Source organism: Lissotriton vulgaris, chromosome 10, assembly GCF_964263255.1.
Source record: "Lissotriton vulgaris chromosome 10, aLisVul1.2, whole genome shotgun sequence".
NCBI lineage: Eukaryota > Metazoa > Chordata > Amphibia > Caudata > Salamandridae > Lissotriton > Lissotriton vulgaris.
Genome location: NC_141698.1, coordinates 534,788,385 through 534,806,563, shown reverse-complemented (window position 1 = coordinate 534,806,563; position 18,179 = coordinate 534,788,385). Strand labels below are relative to the sequence as shown.

Sequence of the window (18,179 nt, the reverse complement as noted above, 5' to 3'; positions counted from 1 at the left end):
GCGAATTATCTGGCACGTAAACGCAGCAGCTACTTCCGATGATTCTACATGCCCCCCCTCGATCAGCTAGAACCACATCAAGAACCATGCGATTCTGAAGCGTAACAATTCTAGAAATTTGCAGTTCTTCTGTGATATTCCCTAGAGCAATAGCAGTGTCATTAGCTACAGCCTCAACTACACGAGTCAGTTGTCGTATTTTCCGGCTGTTCAAAGCAGCCCCCACAAAAGAAAACAGTCCCAAATTGAAATCTACATACTGTTGTAAGGCAGTATCGGTCTGATCAATATCGTCCAAGACCACAGCACGTTTAACTCTGTTTAACACAAAATCGTGATAAAGCACGTAGTCATTATGATACATTGGTGGTGCAATGAATACAGGGGGCAATACAAAAGATACATAACATGTGCCTAACCATCCTAAAGGGAGCTGATGATAACCTTTATTACCGCAGATAAAGTATGTATTTCGAGAGGCCACAAATGATATGCCATTCGGACTGTCAAATGTAAGTGTGGTGTTACATTCACTTTTTCCAACCGGGATTGTACTTTTATTACGTATGCAAAGATCAGCCTTAGTATTTATAACATTAATGACGTGTGAGCTAGACATATTAATGTTCCTTTGATTGCTGTAAATGCGGGGTGCAGATGCATTATCGGGGCGGTACTCTTCCCATTCAAATCGAGTACCCTCAGCTCGTGGATAACCATCCCTGTCGTGATAACATATCTTATTCAAACGGAAAAGCACCCCCCCTTTTGTTGGCCATCGTAGAGTGAATAGAAGAGTATACCAGGCATTACAGGATCCGTTATGAGAAAACGGGAGTGGGATGAGCGGGGTGCCCCCTTTCTTCTGATGACCAGGCAACATCCCACATACCCAACAATTAGATGTGTTTGTCATATTGCAACAACACAGGCAGACATGTTCAACAGGGCTTCCTGGTTATGTGGGAGAAGCAGATTGCCAATGGTCCCCCCTTGCAAATTCTAATTTACATAAGGAAGACAGAGAGGTAGCTGGGAGTAGGCACTACACACGGACATTGCACTCTCTCTTGTGATTTGCAGCCAATTCTAGATTGAGGCAGGAGGAAAGGAGGAGACTCGCCCAACAATGGCCATACTGGGAAGTCAGCCACTCTGGGTCTCCCAGGTGAGTCTTTCAGGCCTGTGAGACACTCATATAAATCTCGCCTGATCGATCGCTGAGCAAGCACGTTTGAATCCAAATATCAAACCCCTCTTTCTCAGGCGCAAGAAATGGTGGGCCCTTCATTGCTTCTGGTGTGAAAGTCTATGGAGCAAGGGTCCAGGATTTGCAGAGGAGTACAAGTGCCAGAAAGTGCTTGCTGTTCTCATCTGTGCCTTTTTTCTGCTTACTGGCCGATAGGAGATTGGCTGCCCCCTTCCTTGCTGGAGTGAAAAAACAACAACTTGAGAGAAAACATGCCTTTGTGTGGCTCACTTAGAGGGAGACTAGCCAATAGGCCTGCTTTTTTCTGAAAGACGCGTCAGAAATTGTTCAAAATACCTCTTGGACACTCAGGCTCATTGGTGTAGGGGTATGATTCTCACTTCGGGTGCGAGAGGTTCTGGGTTCAAATTCCGGACGAGCCCATCCTGTGGAAATTTTCAGGCTGCTTGTCATATAGGAGCCTTTCTTCTTTTCAATGCTAATAACTACTTCAGATTTATGGACACCTTCTACGTGCAAGTGAAGGGCACCGCCATGGGGTGTCCTTATGCCCCAGAAATGGCGGTGCTCTTCATGGCACTGTATGAGGAGCGTTTCATTTACCATCAAAACCCTTATGGCATACACATCGTAAGATGGTATCGCTATATCGATGACATCTGGTGTCAGTGGAGAGGAACTGGGGAACAACTAAAAGAGTTTCATGAGTGGCTGAATAGTAGACATCCCGACATAAAGTTCAGTATGAGTAGCAGCAACACCCGCTTAACTTTTCTTGATGTAGAAGTATTCCATCAGGAAGGAGAATTAGCCACCACCCTTTACCGCAAACAAACTGATAAAAACACAATCTTACATTATGACAGCTTCCACCCCAAAAGTTTGAAAGCAAACCTACCGTATAGCCAACTATTACGAATCAGACGTAATTGTTCAAGGAAAGAGGACTATATGATACATGCAGAAACACTATGTGACCAATTGTCCAGAAGGGGATATCCTAGAAAGATGTTGAAACATGCCACCAAACGAGCATGGTTCACGCCAAGGGAAGTACTGTTGACAAAGAAAGACAAGAAACCGTTGGAACAGCTAGTCTGTGTAACCACGTATGGACCATTAACCAATAAATTCAAGGCCATAGTACTGAAAAATTGGCATTTGTTATCGAATTTGGACATCCCGTTTCCAAAACCTTTATTCGCCCTGAAAAAAAGTAAAAACATAGGGCAACAAATAATCCGAGCGGATTTGGGTACGCAGCGACCTAAAAGCGATTTACCCACATTGTGGAAATTAGACCCGATCAAAGGACACCACAAGTGTGGTAATTGCATCTCGTGCACAAATACCATTGAAGGTATCACATTCGAACATCATAATGTCAAATGGACCCACGTGGAATTCACAAACTGTAAGAGTAAGAATGTGGTTTATGTAATCATTTGTCCTTGTGACAAACTTTACATAGGGAAAACTACACAAACAGTTTCACAAAGACTGACTCAACACAGATCTAGGATCAAACAAAAAGTCCTAAATGCCCCAATGGTCCAACATTGCATTGATCTAGGCCACACTGAGAAAGAATTAAAGTGGTCAGTGTTATCAAAAATCCAAGTCCCCGTAAGAGGAGGCAGCGTAGAAGTATTGTTGGCAAGAAGGGAGGCATATCTAATTCTGAAATATGACTGCGTGAGTAATGGACTGAATGAACACACTGAAAGCCAAAACCAATAACTGGGCCGCAGGCGGTACAGACCACCCCCCAATAATCATTCCTGAAATTCTTGGACTACATGTCCCAGAAGCACCATGTGATATAAAAATATACCAAACCCTCGCGTTTTTTCAGCCCTTCTCACATCTGAGGAACTCTGGAGCAAACAGCAGCGTCTAGCGATTAATCCACAGGTAAACGGATACATGCGCATAATAAGAAACTCTTTAACAACTTCCAAAAATCGTAATCCTAATTTTCCGCTTTATTAATTGATTGCAGCGCCAACCCCATCCTTTGTAAACAAACTCGAAATCGAGCAACGCCCTTTTCAACACAGGCTCGACGCCGACACCGTGCAAGTAGGTGTTTTATCTTTAAATTGTGGAATCTTAACGTTCAAAATAGTAAAAATCACACATTACGTGTCACTAAAACACTCCAATCGTTTAAACTTTCAGCGCCGTATGATAAAAACCAACAAGAGGTGGCGCCCCACTTTAAAGAAACAAGGCGCTCCGCGCCCACTGAACGCATATAAAGTAAGTGCCGATTGACCCGCTGCCAGTATAATAGCGTTAAATGCATGTACCGAGAATCATGACAAGTATGAATTGCTAAATACGTGCCTGTTGACCTTACAGCGCCAGCGCCATTTATCGCTTTAAAAAGGAAATCGATAACCTGCTAGAGAACACCTGGGCTGTTAAACACGTGAGTGTAAAACGAGATGAGAGTAAATAATTTATGTACGATAAGAACTTCTGGAAACATACCATGCTATTGTTTCCATTACAGAACCCAAGGAGCCCCCTAAAAAGAAATCGATCAGATGATCAGTTTATAGAGATTGTACAACAAAAAGGTAACAATAACGACAGCTGAACATCTTGGGTGACGCACAATAAGAGGGTCAAAAAACTTATCATGCCCTATATTTGCATTCATGTAGGTACCCAGCCCCGAAGCCCTGAAGACGAGCTTGCCAAGTACACGGACAGGCTCAGAAACGCGTTGGCTTACAGGCTCTTGACATTTCATTCGTCTTAAATCCGAATGTTTATTGCGCATAAGGCTTTTGTATTTGGACAAATACATTGAACATTGATTGTACTAGCTGCCTCTTGCGCTATCAGGCCAAAACAAAGAGATAAAAACATTCATTTTCAGTGGCCTGGTAGAAAAAATGTGGACAGGGTACTTTCAACCCTAATGAGTTATTTCCTTCTTAAATGTTTGTCTTGTGTAAAATTAGTTAAATGTGTAATTCTTTTTTGTCTTTTAAAGTGATGTGTAATTTGAGTTTGTAAATATATGTGTTCTAGTGCAGGACAGCAAGTAATTCTTAGGACAGTTACAGTATCTGTAAAAATCACTGCATTTACTTTTTCTGAAATTCAAAATATATATAGGTTGCACATAAGGATTAAACACCTGAGTGCAAGATTCTGCCCTAAATAAAAATTGAGCAGAACTAACAAACCAGTGACCGGGTCTTCTTCTTTCTTATAATTTCTTGTGATTAGTACACAAGGGAACATTAAAATCCCCACGCCAAATCACATTACAAACAAGGGATGGTTGCATATTTCGCTGCTCGTTTATAAGAGAGGAAATTTCAGAAACCGTTTTCACACAATCTGCAGGGGGAAGGTTGTTATAGAAATTAATAAAACAGTATGACATACATTTGTTAAAAATAACCATTATGATTTGAAAATTCATAGTGGTATGGAGAACAATGATTTTCTTTACTGGCAAATTATTGGAAATGTACACTGCTAGACCGCCCTTAGATCTGCCATGTGTAGTAATGCTGGCTGGAGTGTGATATGTTTTGTAGCCCTGTAAATGTAGAGGGTCTAATGCCCAAGTCTCCTGGAGACAGACTATCTGGTGGGTGTTTACTAGGTCCAACCATGATTTAAGGTTGATCTTTGAACAGAGACCTGCAACGTTCCAATATAATGCGGAAAGTATCAGTGTAGGGGGAGTTAGGATATCAACGTTCAGCAGGACGTTAGTAGCTGAAGTTCCTATTCTGGGAGAGGTGTGAGGTGCGATGTAGACTTCTTTGTTGATGTTGATGGAGGATATTTGTGGTTCTGTGGGTGGAAACGAAACCGCTTCCGCGAAAACAGAAATACTCTCCGTGATGGAAGAGAACAGGGAACAAGAAGCTAAATTCGATGGTATTGATAATTTAGGCCCAAGGAAAAGAGGATTTATAGTTTCCTGGGAGTTGTCAGATGGTGGTCAATCCACCATCTCCAGGCAGTCATATCTGTTCGATAGTGGAGCGCCCCTCCAGCCAATGACTGGAGCGGGGTGTCTATCCCCAAGACCCGCCCAGTCTGACCAGTCGGGTCTTCTGTTCCAGCTACCAACCTGGGTCCAATTCCATTCCGGGCCTGAAGCGTAATGATTTAGCGGAGGATAGAAAAATGAAAGTCTTTTGGTGCCTATACCATCGGATGTGAGGTGGGAGCCCCAGGAGCAAATATGCTCGACAGTGTGGGGATCTTCAAAGTTAATGATGACACAGTCACCCTGGATTGTTTTTGGCTCTTTACCTAACCATGGAACCCTGCGCACCATTGTAACTCTGTTGTTAGAGTAAGGAGGAAGGGGCCTATTGGCGGATAGCCAGTGTAACACTTTATTTTTTAATGACCAACCTGGTTCCTCCGAGTTTGGGTTCAACTCTGGGACCCCAGTCATGATGACGACAAACGGGGTGGCTTCTGGGGGAATGTGGAAAAAATGACCACCTTTCCGCCTGGTCTTGTAGGTGGCATTTTGGATCCCTGGTGTTTTTGTTTGAGTGGGGGCCTGGGTGGGTGTGGGGGCTGGTGCTGGAGCTATTGATGTAGTCGGGGCTTTCTTCGCTGCTGTAGATGGTGATTTTTGTTGTACAGCTGCGGTGGGTGGTTTTTGGTGGGCCACTGCAGAGGTAGTAACCAATTTAGGTGCTTGTTTTGTTACTACCGCCCCTACTTTGGGGATTTTAGGATTGGGTTTTTGGGCCACAGGGTGAGTAGAAACGGAACCCTTGGTGGATTTGAGTTCTAGAGTTAGCACTTCCACCATCTTTTCAATTTTTACCAAGGAGAACTCGATGGGTTGCACGTACATTTTAATTAATGCCTCTAATCTAGCCAGTAGCTGATTGTGAGGGCTGCAGGTATCACACCCACTGCCCACATTATTATTAGGGCTAAGGTTAGGCATGGTGGTAGAAAGATTTATTATATCTGGTGGTGAGGAATTTGACTCTTGCGGGGGGCGCTGGTTGAGTGGTACACGGTGTAACAGATGGACTTTGTGGTCTGGATAAATTCGTATTTTGTGTCTGAACACGGGAGTTGTGTTTTTGAGGTTTCTTTTTCTTGTCTTTTTTCTTCGGTATCGCGCCCTCCCTCAGACCCCTATTGGTAGTTGTACTAGCATCTTCCCTACTTGGGCTGGTAAAAAGGGCCGGGGTTCTCTCCAATGATAAAGGGGATGGGGAAAACTGAGTGGCTGAAAGGTCTAAGGATACTGACAAATCCACAGTGCCTGGAACAGTGTGGGAATCCGTTGAATCACCAGGATCTGAAAGGCACAAGGGGGTTCTAACAGCAGCCAGTAAGCCCAGTGAAGAACGTTTGGCCATGGCCAATTCTTGAGAGACCCTTCGTTCCAACAAAAGGACGCCTTGGTTAATAGCGCCGTTGGCTCTGGAAATGAATTGGTCAATTGGGCCGATTGTCTGTGCGGCATGTGATGGCTTACTGCTTCTAGTTGTTCTAGGGGACATTATCAAAATGATGTTGCTAGTATGGGTAAAATACTGAGTATCTGCAAAACAGCAACAACAGCAACAATCAATGAGGTTTAGGAAGGAACAGGATAAAGAGTCAGGCAAACAATGTCAGTAGGGTGGCCCAGTCCAGTCTTACCCGGTCTTTAACGGGCTTAAACGGGCCCGCCCTTTGCTCGGGCTTTGCCCGGCACACTCCCGCGCAGCGGGATTGCCCTTCAGTTATATAGTCGTCCTGTGGGCGTGGCAGGCAGGCAGCGCGGACCAGGTGGGCTGCCGAGCAGGGACTCCTGGTAAAGCGAGTCCCTGCGGCGCTGCTCAGGAATGCCTCCTTTCCCCTCCTCGCAATCCCAGGTGTGCAGTGCAGCGAGCTACGACGGCTCCCAGCTGCTCCTAATGACCCCACACAGCGAGGCGGCACCCGCAAAGTGGGTGCGGCAAGAAGTTGATTATCAGGGCTTCAAACTCCCTTCCAAGGTGAGCGGCAATGTTAACAGGCGGCGATTGTGCAGAGCGTCCCTGATACCACGGGCAGGTCACCTCCACCAACTCAGATGACAGGAGGGCTAGAAATGGCTTCCATAGCTCAGCATACCTGGCCCCTTCACAGGCGGTGGAGCCAACCATGATGCGTAGGAGTTTGCGCAAATCACCAGTGCGCCAGGATGTTCTGTATCAATGACCCCAGTGCGATGGCTATCAAGCGTCCCCTCCGTGATCTTAATGGATAGGTCAATGCATTGGGCAGCCCTAGAATGACATATGAAGGGAAGCGTGGAATTTCCGTGTCAAAATGGGCGTCCACCTCGTTTAAGACCTGACGCCAATATTCCTGCAGAAATCTGCGCTCCCAAAGTATGTGTGTTAGTGTGCCCATTTGTCCACAATCCCGCCAACATAAGGGATCCTTGCTACTGTCCATTTCATACAGGCGCTCCGGGGTATAGTACCAATAGGTCACCACCTTCGTAAGAGTGTCCGTAAGCCCAATATGGTAAGCTGCGTGTCGCGCTCTATAGTATATTCCCTGCCATTCCTTATGTGTGAAGGATCTCTCCAGCTCCCGCTCCCAGCGAACCCTGCTCGCGCTATAGGTGTATCTATGTTTGTGCATGAGCATTTTATAGAGATCCGAGATTAGCTGCTTGTCAGTTGTGCGCATGATCAGCCAGCGTTCAAAATCCGTCAGGCGCCTGTCCGCTACAGTTCTCATCGTGGTGTTAAGAGCCCAGTGTCTGACCTGGAAGTATCGGAGTCTCTTGGATTCCGGGAGGCCGAACTCCTGACGGAACAGTGGGAAGGGGACTGCTCCCTCTGGTCCATACATATGGCAAAGAGAGCAACAGCCAGCCGGTTTCCAGCGTTCGAAAGCTTTCCCGTCCATCCCCGGTTGGAAATCGGGGTTGTCAAGGATGGGAGTGAGCGGCGACGGCATGGTTGTAAGGCCAAGCGGAACCCCCACCCAGTCCCAGATCTCTAGCGGGACTCGCATGATAAAAGACACGTAGAGGTTGGGAGGCCTGTGTGCCCAGCGTATAAAGGGAATCTCTTGCAGGGTCCTCCCAGCGATTGCCTGGTCTTGGAACAACCAATGTTTCCCAGATTCCCATCTGACCAATTCTACCATAAAGCGCAATTGCGTAGCTTGGAAGTTAGGTAGCTAGGTTCAGGATCCCAATTCCTCCGTGCTCTGGGGCAAGCATCGCTATCTGCGATTTCAGGCTCGGCTTACTCCCGTTCCATATAAATTGTGAGAGCTCTGACTGCATCGGTTTAATCCAGCCTTTGGGCGGAGTAAGGGGTATCGTGCGAAAGATGTAGAGTATCTGAGGGAGAATCGTCCTCTTGACCGCCGCCACTCTGCCGAGCCATGACAGCTGGTAGTATTTCCACTGTCCCAGCTCATGTCTGATTTTCTGTCTCAGTTGGAAGTAATTAATATCCACTGTGGTCTGTAGAGAAGGGGCAAGTTGTATTCCAAGGTACGGGACCGCCTCCGATGCCCACTGCAGAGGAAACGTGTCCTGTAATTCGGCGCGTGTGTCCGGTTCTAGGGACAAGTCCAAGGCCACCGACTTTGTCATGTTAACTTTAAAGCCCGATACATGGCCGAACCTGGTAAGATCGTCTAGTCAGGCAGGGAGAGAGCCCCGGGGGTTGGCAAGAGATAATAGGACGTCATCGGCGTATAGGCTTATGGTGGGAACATCACCTCCAAACTTGATCCCCTTGACCTCCGGGTCCATTCGGATTAACTGCGCCAACTGCTCCATATATAGGGCAAATAGTAGGGGAGATAACGGGCATCCCTGCCTGGTGCCCCTTTCGATCTTGAACCGCGGCGACGAATAACCATTAACCCGGACCGTAGCAGAAGGAAATTTATAGCAGTTCATTATTCTGGTTCGGAACGTGGGTCCCATGCCCGCCTTCACTAACACTCTCTCCAGGTAGGGCCAGTGAACTCTATCAAATGCCTTTTCGGATCGATGGCCAGCATCATGTATTCACCCTGTGTGCGGGAAGCTTTCTCTAGGAGATGGAGGGCCCTTTTGGTGTTATTGGAGGTCTGTCGCTCCAGAATGAATCCAGACTGGTCTGGATCAATCAATCCTCCCATGCATGGGCCCAGTCTGGAGGCGAGGATCCCAGTATAGAGTTTGAGGTCTACGTTTAAGAGGGAGATGGGCCTATATGCACCACAGTCTGTGTGATCTTTGCCCAGCTTGGGTATGACCGCGATGGAGGCCTCAAGTAGGTCCCCGGGGATCGTCCCCTCCTCCTCGAACGAGGTAACGAGTCTGGCAAGCAGCGGGGCCAGCTGAGCACAGAAGGTTTTATAGAAGCATGCTGGAAATCCATCCGGACCAGGTGCTTTGCCCAATTTGAGTCAGGAAATAGCCGAAATAACCTCTTCTGAGCGGTTGTCCTTCTCTAGACAGTCAGTTTGGTCTTGTGTCAGAACCGGCAGTGGGATTGACGCCAAAAAATCTATTTCCGCCTCTGGGTCAGGTGGGGTGGCCCCATATAGTTCAGCGTAAAAGTCACTGAAGGCCCCAGCTATTGCCCGATCCCCAGTGACAGGTAGGCCATCCTTCCCCCTCAGTTCCTGAACCTCCTGTTTCTGAGTGATTGCGCGCAACTTGTGTGCCAGGAGACGCCCGCATCTGTCCCCCCCAGTGTAATATGCTTGTTTGAGTCTTAAAGCGGCATATTCCGCCCTGTCCAGATCTAGTGCAGCCAGTTGCTGATGAGCAGCTTTCAATTGACGCCATATTCTTGGGGCCCCAGTCCTCCTATGAATTTGCTCTAATTCCCTAGTCTTCTGGGTGAGCTCATCCCTCTTGAATTGACGCTCTGCATTCTCCGCTGCCAAGACCGAAATAAATTCACCCCTTAAGACCGCTTTTAGCGCCACCCACTGTGTAGCTAGTGTGGTGTCATCTTTACTGTTGTGGGACAGGTAGTCCTTTATCGCCCCCTGAATTCTGATGACTGCCTCTTTCTTATGTAGCAATGATTCCCGTAGCCGCCATACCCTACTGGAGCGCGGTGCCACTGGCCCGGATAGAGTGATAGTGACCGGCGCGTGGTCGGAGAGGGACGCCATACCAATTTCGGCACTGGTGATAAGTGACTGCGCAGCTGTAGAGACAAGCAGGTAATCTAGGCGCGCATATGTTTTTATGTGCAGCTGAAAAGTATGTGTAGTCTTTTTCCCTGGGGTGGAGCTCGCGCCATGAATCTACTAACCCCAGTTCCCGCAGTCGGACCAGGCCCGTTGCTGATAGCGCTCCCACCTGGCTAGTGCGCTGACAGGACCGATCTAGCAAATTGTCAAAGACTAAGTTCAGGTCCCCTCCCAGCAAGAGGGGGCGGTCTATCGTGTCAGTAGCGTCAGTGAGCGCTTTATGCAAGAACTTTTCTTGACACTCGTTAGGCCCATAGATCGAGCCAATCGTGTAGTTCAAGTCCCCTATTGCGAACCTGTAGACCAACAGTCGACCCTTGATTTCAGCAATTTTACCCAGTACCTTACCACCAGAATTGCCACTCCAGCCTTTTTATCCGGGCATAAAGAAAAGAATTGAAGGGGGAACTTACTAGACTGGAGACGGTGGCAGTCCTTGGCTAATAGGTGTGTTTCCTGTAAGAGGCAGTTGTCTGCCTGGGACTGCTCTAGGAGTAGTAGAACCGCTTTGCGCTTCACTGGGTTGTTCAGCCCTCTCACCTTCAAAGTGAGAATAACTACGTCACTCAGCACCATCTATGGGAGTAAGACCACCAAGTTGCCATGAAATTGGGCCCGAGCTGTCCCACCCGGGGATCCCAGAGCTTCCTCTCTCCTCCAGTAGCCAACCCTTCGGGATGTCGACCACACCACTCCACTCCCTGACCATGGACCCAGATCCCACCCCAACACCCTTCACCCACCCAACCCCATCCCCTGCAAACCAGCCCGAAGACCCCCCCTCAACTTTAGAAAATTGGAAATGAACATGTCCATTGTCCACACTTGACACTTCAGCGTGAAGAACAAATTGGGGAAATGTGTCCGGATCCATTGTATCCCCCTCCCACCGCCGACCATTGTCCTCTCACCTCGTCCGCATTCAGGGATTCCCAGGGCGTCGAGTTCAGGTTTCATCCGTTGTCTGTTGCTGCCAATTCTATCGCTGCCGTCTCCACCGATGATTGCTGACCCTCCTTGATCTCTCCCGGGGGTGGACGTCTCGGCCTATGTATTCTCCGTTGCTGCTGCCACTGACCGGTGGCCTTGGTCCCCGAGACCCCCCCGGCGTGTGGACCTTCCTCCTCTTTTGGCTCCTCGATGCCCAGGAGATGGCACGCGTCCCTGAGCGAACTTAACTGGCACACCTTGTTGTCCCACTTGAACACCAGGCGGAATGGATGGCCCCAGATGTACGGGATGTTGCGGCGTCTCAGCTCAGCGGTGACCGGTTTGAAGGACCTGCGTTTTTCCTGTGTGATGGCCGCCAAGTCCTGGTACAGGGCCGGAGAGTGACCGCCAAAGGAAATGGTTCCCATCTGTCTGGCTTTGCATAGGATCTCCTCCTTGGTGCGGAAGTCCTGGATGCAGACCAGTATGTCTGCCGGCAATGCCGCGGCGGCCCTGGGTGGGCCTGTCCGGTGTGCTCTATCCATGCGCAGGGCCGAGTCTGCTGGCCTGCCCAGGATATGGTTGAATAGGCCCTGTGTGAAGTGGAAAAGGTCCTCTGTGTCGGGAGAATGTTTCACCCCTCGGATCCTAATGTTATGCCGCTGAGAACGGTTTTCTAAATCTTCAACATGGGATTGCAGGTCCACTTGCTGGTCATGTATGCGTATGATCTCCTGTTGCAGAGCTTCGATCTCAACATCCCGGCTATCACTTTTAGTCTCTAGGTCTGCCACTCTTTCCCCCACAGCATCCGTGTCCCGACGAATCTCTCTAATCTCCTCCTTTAGCTCAGTTTTAAGGGCTCGGATGTCCTCTCGCAGGCCACTGAAAAGAGACTCCAAAAAAGTCTTAGTAAATAGTTCCTCCGCGCTCGGTGTCCCGGTGTTGGGGGTGTTGGCCGCCATTTTGCTGGTTCCCGTCTTTTGTCCACACGTGTGGGGTTCTGCTCGCTTCCCCGCCATGGTAGGGGTGAACAGCTCTTTTATAGATCTGTCCTGCGGGATGTCCCCCAGCCCCGCATCCGGCAATGAGCGGCCCGGCGTGTCAAGGCGGCGTTAGTCTTCGAAAACTTGTGGGCCTCAGTACTTCCAGCCGGGCTTGGCCCCGTCAGCGCAGTAATCCCCTCCGAGGAGCCCACCGGTGTTGCTCCCCTCTTTTCCGGGGGTTGCTGAATTTGGCTCCAGTCACCTCACCTGGCCTTCGTCCCGCTATCCAACCTCTTACTTCTGATGCCTGGGTGTAGCTCCAGCCGCCAGACCCCCCTCCGGCCCCCTGGGCTTCAAGCGTGAACCACCGCTGGGCCGCAGTGCAAGTCCACCACTTCGTTATGCAAGTGCGTTTCCTTCCGGTGACAAGACAGGGACGATCTCTCTCCACACCCTGCAGTGACTCCGCAATTCAAGATGGCAGCCATTAGTGCGCCGCGCTATGGCCACCATAGGCCGACCAGCCGTCTCCTTGAGCCCGTGACAGGCCTGCCAGCATCCACCGTCGTGCACCATGCGTTGTCCGCTTCCCTGCTTCCCCACAAAGTGGTACACTGGTCAAATCAGGAATTGAAAATTATTCAAGAAATAGCAACTTCAGTTAGTCTGCTATCTGTGAAAGACTGAATCTTTGAGACAAAACTTTACACCACGGTACTTTAGAAAAAATATATATTCTTATTTAATTTTTATATATTCAGATTTTTACACAATTTTGTCAATATTGTCAATAAAAACATACAGGTTGCCCCAAGATAGGAGAGTGCAGACAGAAAGTGTGGTTTCAAAGGGGTGAACAAGTGAAGTGAAAGGAAATGGCACAGTGGTAAATAAGAGACAAGTTTATAATTTAAACAATCAATACTGAATACGAAACTTCACGAAATAACAGTATTGGACACCTAGCCAACAAACATCAGTTCATTTGAGTTACGGACGACAACATTGTAGGGTTCTCATAACAATATCCACAGTCTTGCACTGCCTACAAAGTTGGGGAGATACTGGTCTAAGGTGTGTATGTAGAGAATGTCGACGTTTCGACTCGACTTTTTCCCGAACGGTAATTTAGACCTGGGGATTGCGAGTCTTCATCAGGACAGAGAGCAAACAACGAGGCAACCAGGGAGTATTCAATAACCCCTTTGTGGTAGAGAAGGTGTTTGGTTAGGTGATCCGAATTCACCAACGTCTCAAACAGGAATCCTTGTAATTATATTTAGTCCATATAAAAGGAGACGTTGTTTCTTACGTGGACACGATGGGTGATACCTTGACTGTGTATGAGCCCAGCCTCCACGAAGGGAAAAATTCCAAGATGTCACTCCTGCGATGCACACTGATAGTGTGCAGCTGGAGGAATTAATCCCAAAGAACTTCCGGATATAAACCGCTATGAAGACGATTTGGCGTCACCATCCGAGCCTCTCAGTGCTATCGGATGTCAAGGTGCTGTGGAAATTAACTGGATTACGAACGCCATGTCTCCGGGTACAGAATCTTGCAATTCCGAGCCTCTCGGTGCTGCGGTGTGCCGTCGGCACACCGCAGCACCGAGAGGCTCGGATGGTGACGCCAAATCGTCTTCATAGCGGTTTATATCCGGAAGTTCTTTGGGATTAATTCCTCCAGCAGCACACTATCAGTGTGCATCGCAGGAGTGACATCTTGGAATTTTTCCCTTCGTGGAGGCTGGGCTCATACACAGTCAAGGTATCACCCATCGTGTCCACGTAAGAAACAACGTCTCCTTTTATATGGACTAAATATAATTACAAGGATTCCTGTTTGAGACGTTGGTGAATTCGGATCACCTAACCAAACACCTTCTCTACCACAAAGGGGTTATTGAATACTCCCTGGTTGCCTCGTTGTTTGCTCTCTGTCCTGATGAAGACTCGCAATCCCCAGGTCTAAATTACCGTTCGGGAAAAAGTCGGGTCGAAACGTCGACATTCTCTACATACACACCTTAGACCAGTATCTCCCCAACTTTGTAGGCAGTGCAAGACTGTGGATATTGTTATGAGAACCCTACAATGTTGTCGTCCGTAACTCAAATGAACTGATGTTTGTTGGCTAGGTGTCCAATACTGTTATTTCGTGAAGTTTCGTATTCAGTATTGATTGTTTAAATTATAAACTTGTCTCTTATTTACCACTGTGCCATTTCCTTTTACTTCACTTGTTCACCCCTTTGAAACCACACTTTCTGTCTGCACTCTCCTATCTTGGGGCAACCTGTATGTTTTTATTGACAATATTGACAAAATTGTGTAAAAATCTGAATATATAAAAATTAAATAAGAATATATATTTTTTCTAAAGTACCGTGGTGTAAAGTTTTGTCTCAAAGATTCAGTCTTTCACAGATAGCAGACTAACCGAAGTTGCTATTTCTTGAATAATTTTCAATTCCTGATTTGACCAGTGTACCAAAAATCTATAGGTCTAGGACCATTGTTTGTTTATATCACTAGATACCCAGGTCCATACCTTTAGGGTCACCCCATTCTTGTAATGGTTCCCCACAAAGTGGGGCAGTGTCGTGCCGCCGCGCCGCACTGGCTCTGTGGGGTGCACGACTGTGTAGAGCCCTGCGGGTAACCCTCTGCTCCTCACCTCTGCCCACCCTCGACTGGGCTTCGAGTCTAGGCATCGGGCGAGCGGTCCCCTGTTCGTACTGCCACTCTCCGGTCCTCCCAAGCCGCCTCCACCTTCCTCGAAGTCGGCGGCGGCAGATCCGCAGCAGCCCCTGGATAGGCAGACCATGGGAGCCTCGCGCGGAGTCGAGCGGGCCAGACCCGCCACCAGAGCACCGACCCTCACGTAGCTAAAACCCGGCCGGGATGCGCCAGGCTCGGGTGCACTCTGCCGCTCGCCTCGGTCTTGCCTCTCTTTTGCCGGACTTCTCTAGGCTGCACCAGGCCGCGCCGGGCTGGGCCGATCTTGGCGTCTCCCGGCCGCCACTGCAGTCCGCACGGGTCCCCACCAACACCAGGCACTTCAGGGCAGCAAACGCACCCCGACTGAGTCCAAACGTGGGCGAGGAGGTGCTGTGTAAGTCGCTATAATAGCGGCCTGCGGCGGGAGCTCCGAGAAGCACGTTCGCTCACACCGCCATCTTGGCCACGCCCTCACAAGCCCTTTTTTAGAGGTAAACATACAAATCCTACTAAAAATGCACTATACCTGACTATTTCTCGTTATACTGGGTGCATTGTTGCACAACATATTTCTAACCTAAATGGATCACCATGCTTTTTCTGCCTACCTGCTTAGTCTCAGTGTGTCCCAGGTGATGCTTTCCCAAGCTGTACTCGCTGGCATTTAGGCATCAGATATTTGTCTGTCGATGCCTGCACAAGTGAGTTTTGAATAAGTCTGATTGCTAGCATGTTGGATGATATCTCTGAGGTTTTCACACTTGTTCTGCACATTCTGAGCCGCTGTTGATACATCAGAATAGAAGTAGGGTGAAGCCTTGAGAGAAACTTTCTTCTAACAGTAGAATGCAACAAGGTCGTTTCTGTAGTGTAGTGGTCATCACGTTTGCCTAACACGCGAAAGGTCCCCGGTTCGAGACAGGGCAGAAACACTGTGCGTTAGATGCTTTTATGTGCACACTCAACCTTATTATCTCAATGCAAGTTTAAGAAGAGGTGGTCTTTGAACACAGTGAGCCGTGGGAAACTTTCTTTACCTTTGCAAGATTAAACAAAGTTATCTCCATTCATCATCTGGGGGTTGTTCTTGGGCCTATTTTTATTTTGTTTAAGCTATGTTGTATTGTTGGGGCCTTTACACCTGTGACAATGCTGTGAACGTTGTAAGTGGAAACGTTGGCAGGTGCAGACAGAAGAGTCAGAACTAAGCACACCCTGAGCTGTCATGATGGCCGAGTGGTCTAAGGCACCAGACTCAAGAGAGCTTGATCTTCAGTGTTGCTGAGCTTTCTGGTCTCCTCATGGAGGCGTGGGTTTAAATCCCACTTCTGACAGGTCCCTTTTACACCTTTAAGTCTTCCTGATTTTTCAGTGCATTCCCCACACACACCACAATATTTGCAGGAACCTGTAGCATATGAAGAGAAATCCACCAGGCTGGGCCCTCAATCAAAATTCCACGTATTTCTGGAAGGGACACCTAAGGCACACCTTCCATTAAATTTGTACTCCATCACAGTAACTGCCATGCTGGGTTTCGAAATAGGCAGTTGATCCCATCAATTGTTGAGAGGCTCTCCTGCCACCTTTTGGGCAGAGAAGGCACTGTCCCTGCAACAACACAGGCAGACATGTTCAACAGGGCTTCCTGGTTATGTGGGAGGAGCAGATTGACAATGGTCCCCCCTTGCAAATTCTAATTTACATAAGGAAGACAGAGAGGTAGCTGGGAGTAGGCACTACACACAGACATTGCACTCTCTCTTGTGATTTGCAGCCAATTCTAGATTGAGGCAGGAGGAAAGGAGGTGACTCGCCCAACAATGACCATACATCCCAGGATAAGATTCAAGTGGCGGAAAATAAGTTTTTAAGATCTCTTTTAGCGATTCCCCAGTCTACCCCAAACTTTTCTTTACACACAGAATTAGTTTGGGATATGTTACGGATCAGTTAAAAGTCACCCCACTGATCTGTTGGTTAAAGACCTGGCTAAATGAAGAAATCACTTTGAACCATCTGATCCTAAGTGATCGTGTATCTATGCAGAAGGCTAATAGGGCCCCCTGGCTTGTGTACGTAAGATCGATGTTCACTAAACGAGGGCGCTCCGAGATTTACACATCACCTGAATGTATCAAAAGAGAGGATGTAAGCTGGACAAAGATCAGTTTTTTAAATATGCTAGCACTAGAACGTGAGGAGCAGGAGTTAAAGAAACCGTGTGTAAAAGCTAATTATGTGTTATTAACTACTCCCTCACTGGAACCGTATTTAAAAATTGTAACTAGACCATTTCATCGCCAGCTTTTGATTAGATTTCGTTTTAACTTAATTCATTTAACCCTTGGCGTTTTTCCTATTTGGGGTAAACCTGAAAATTCTAACCCATGCCATTGTGATAACTTTTCCACATTAGACACGTTGCACTTCGTTATGTTCTGTGAGTACTACTCTGACATTCGGAAACAATTTTTAGTTCCAATTTTCAGAGAGGCGGGATTTTTACAAGTTAGGCCAGCTCTGATGTATTTGCAGATGTTAAGTAGTATTTGCGATATTTATTGTGATGCTAGTGTTTTTGGTGGCTGCTGCTCGGATCAATACTAAAAGATTAGCCGCCCTCAGTATCCCTGCCTGATTATTAGCTGTTTTAAAAAATTACAATGTATTTCTGGGCCCTTACTGTACGTTTTATAACTGATTGTAAGCATTGATTGCACATATATGATATGAAATGTTTAAAAAAAAAAAAAAAATTAAAACCTTTATTTACAAATCAGTGTACACAGCTATTTAGCCATACATCCCGGAAGCTAGGCAGCATATCATTAACCAGAAGGCCGGTGTACAAGGAGCAAAGTACCAGAGCGTATCAAGGTTGTAATTTTCTGTTTTTTTAAACAAGTGATAGGTACAAGAAAGAAAGCACCTGAACTAGTGCTAAGAAATAAGGCAATTGAGACAGTAGTGCAACAGAGCCTGGGTTTGGAGACAGCTAGGCCCAATAACCTAAATGATAATCAAAAACAGTACTCATGTGTAAGACCATAAGGGGAGGGGAAACACAGGATGGTTATGCAATCAGAATGCGTGTTGGAGTTACAGGTTACG

The 18,179-nt window shown here is 47.6% G+C and overlaps 2 non-coding genes across 2 annotated transcripts; both read left to right on the top strand.

Annotated features, from left to right (window-relative positions):
• The first annotated feature begins 15,924 nt into the window (after positions 1-15,924).
• Positions 15,925-15,997, top strand: TRNAV-AAC (transfer RNA valine (anticodon AAC)). Its single transcript has one exon. It is a non-coding gene; the product is annotated as a tRNA-Val (tRNA).
• Positions 15,998-16,287: 290 nt separating this feature from the next.
• TRNAL-CAA (transfer RNA leucine (anticodon CAA)) lies at positions 16,288-16,399 on the top strand. Its single transcript has 2 exons — positions 16,288-16,325; positions 16,354-16,399. It is a non-coding gene; the product is annotated as a tRNA-Leu (tRNA).
• The last annotated feature ends 1,780 nt before the right edge of the window (positions 16,400-18,179 follow it).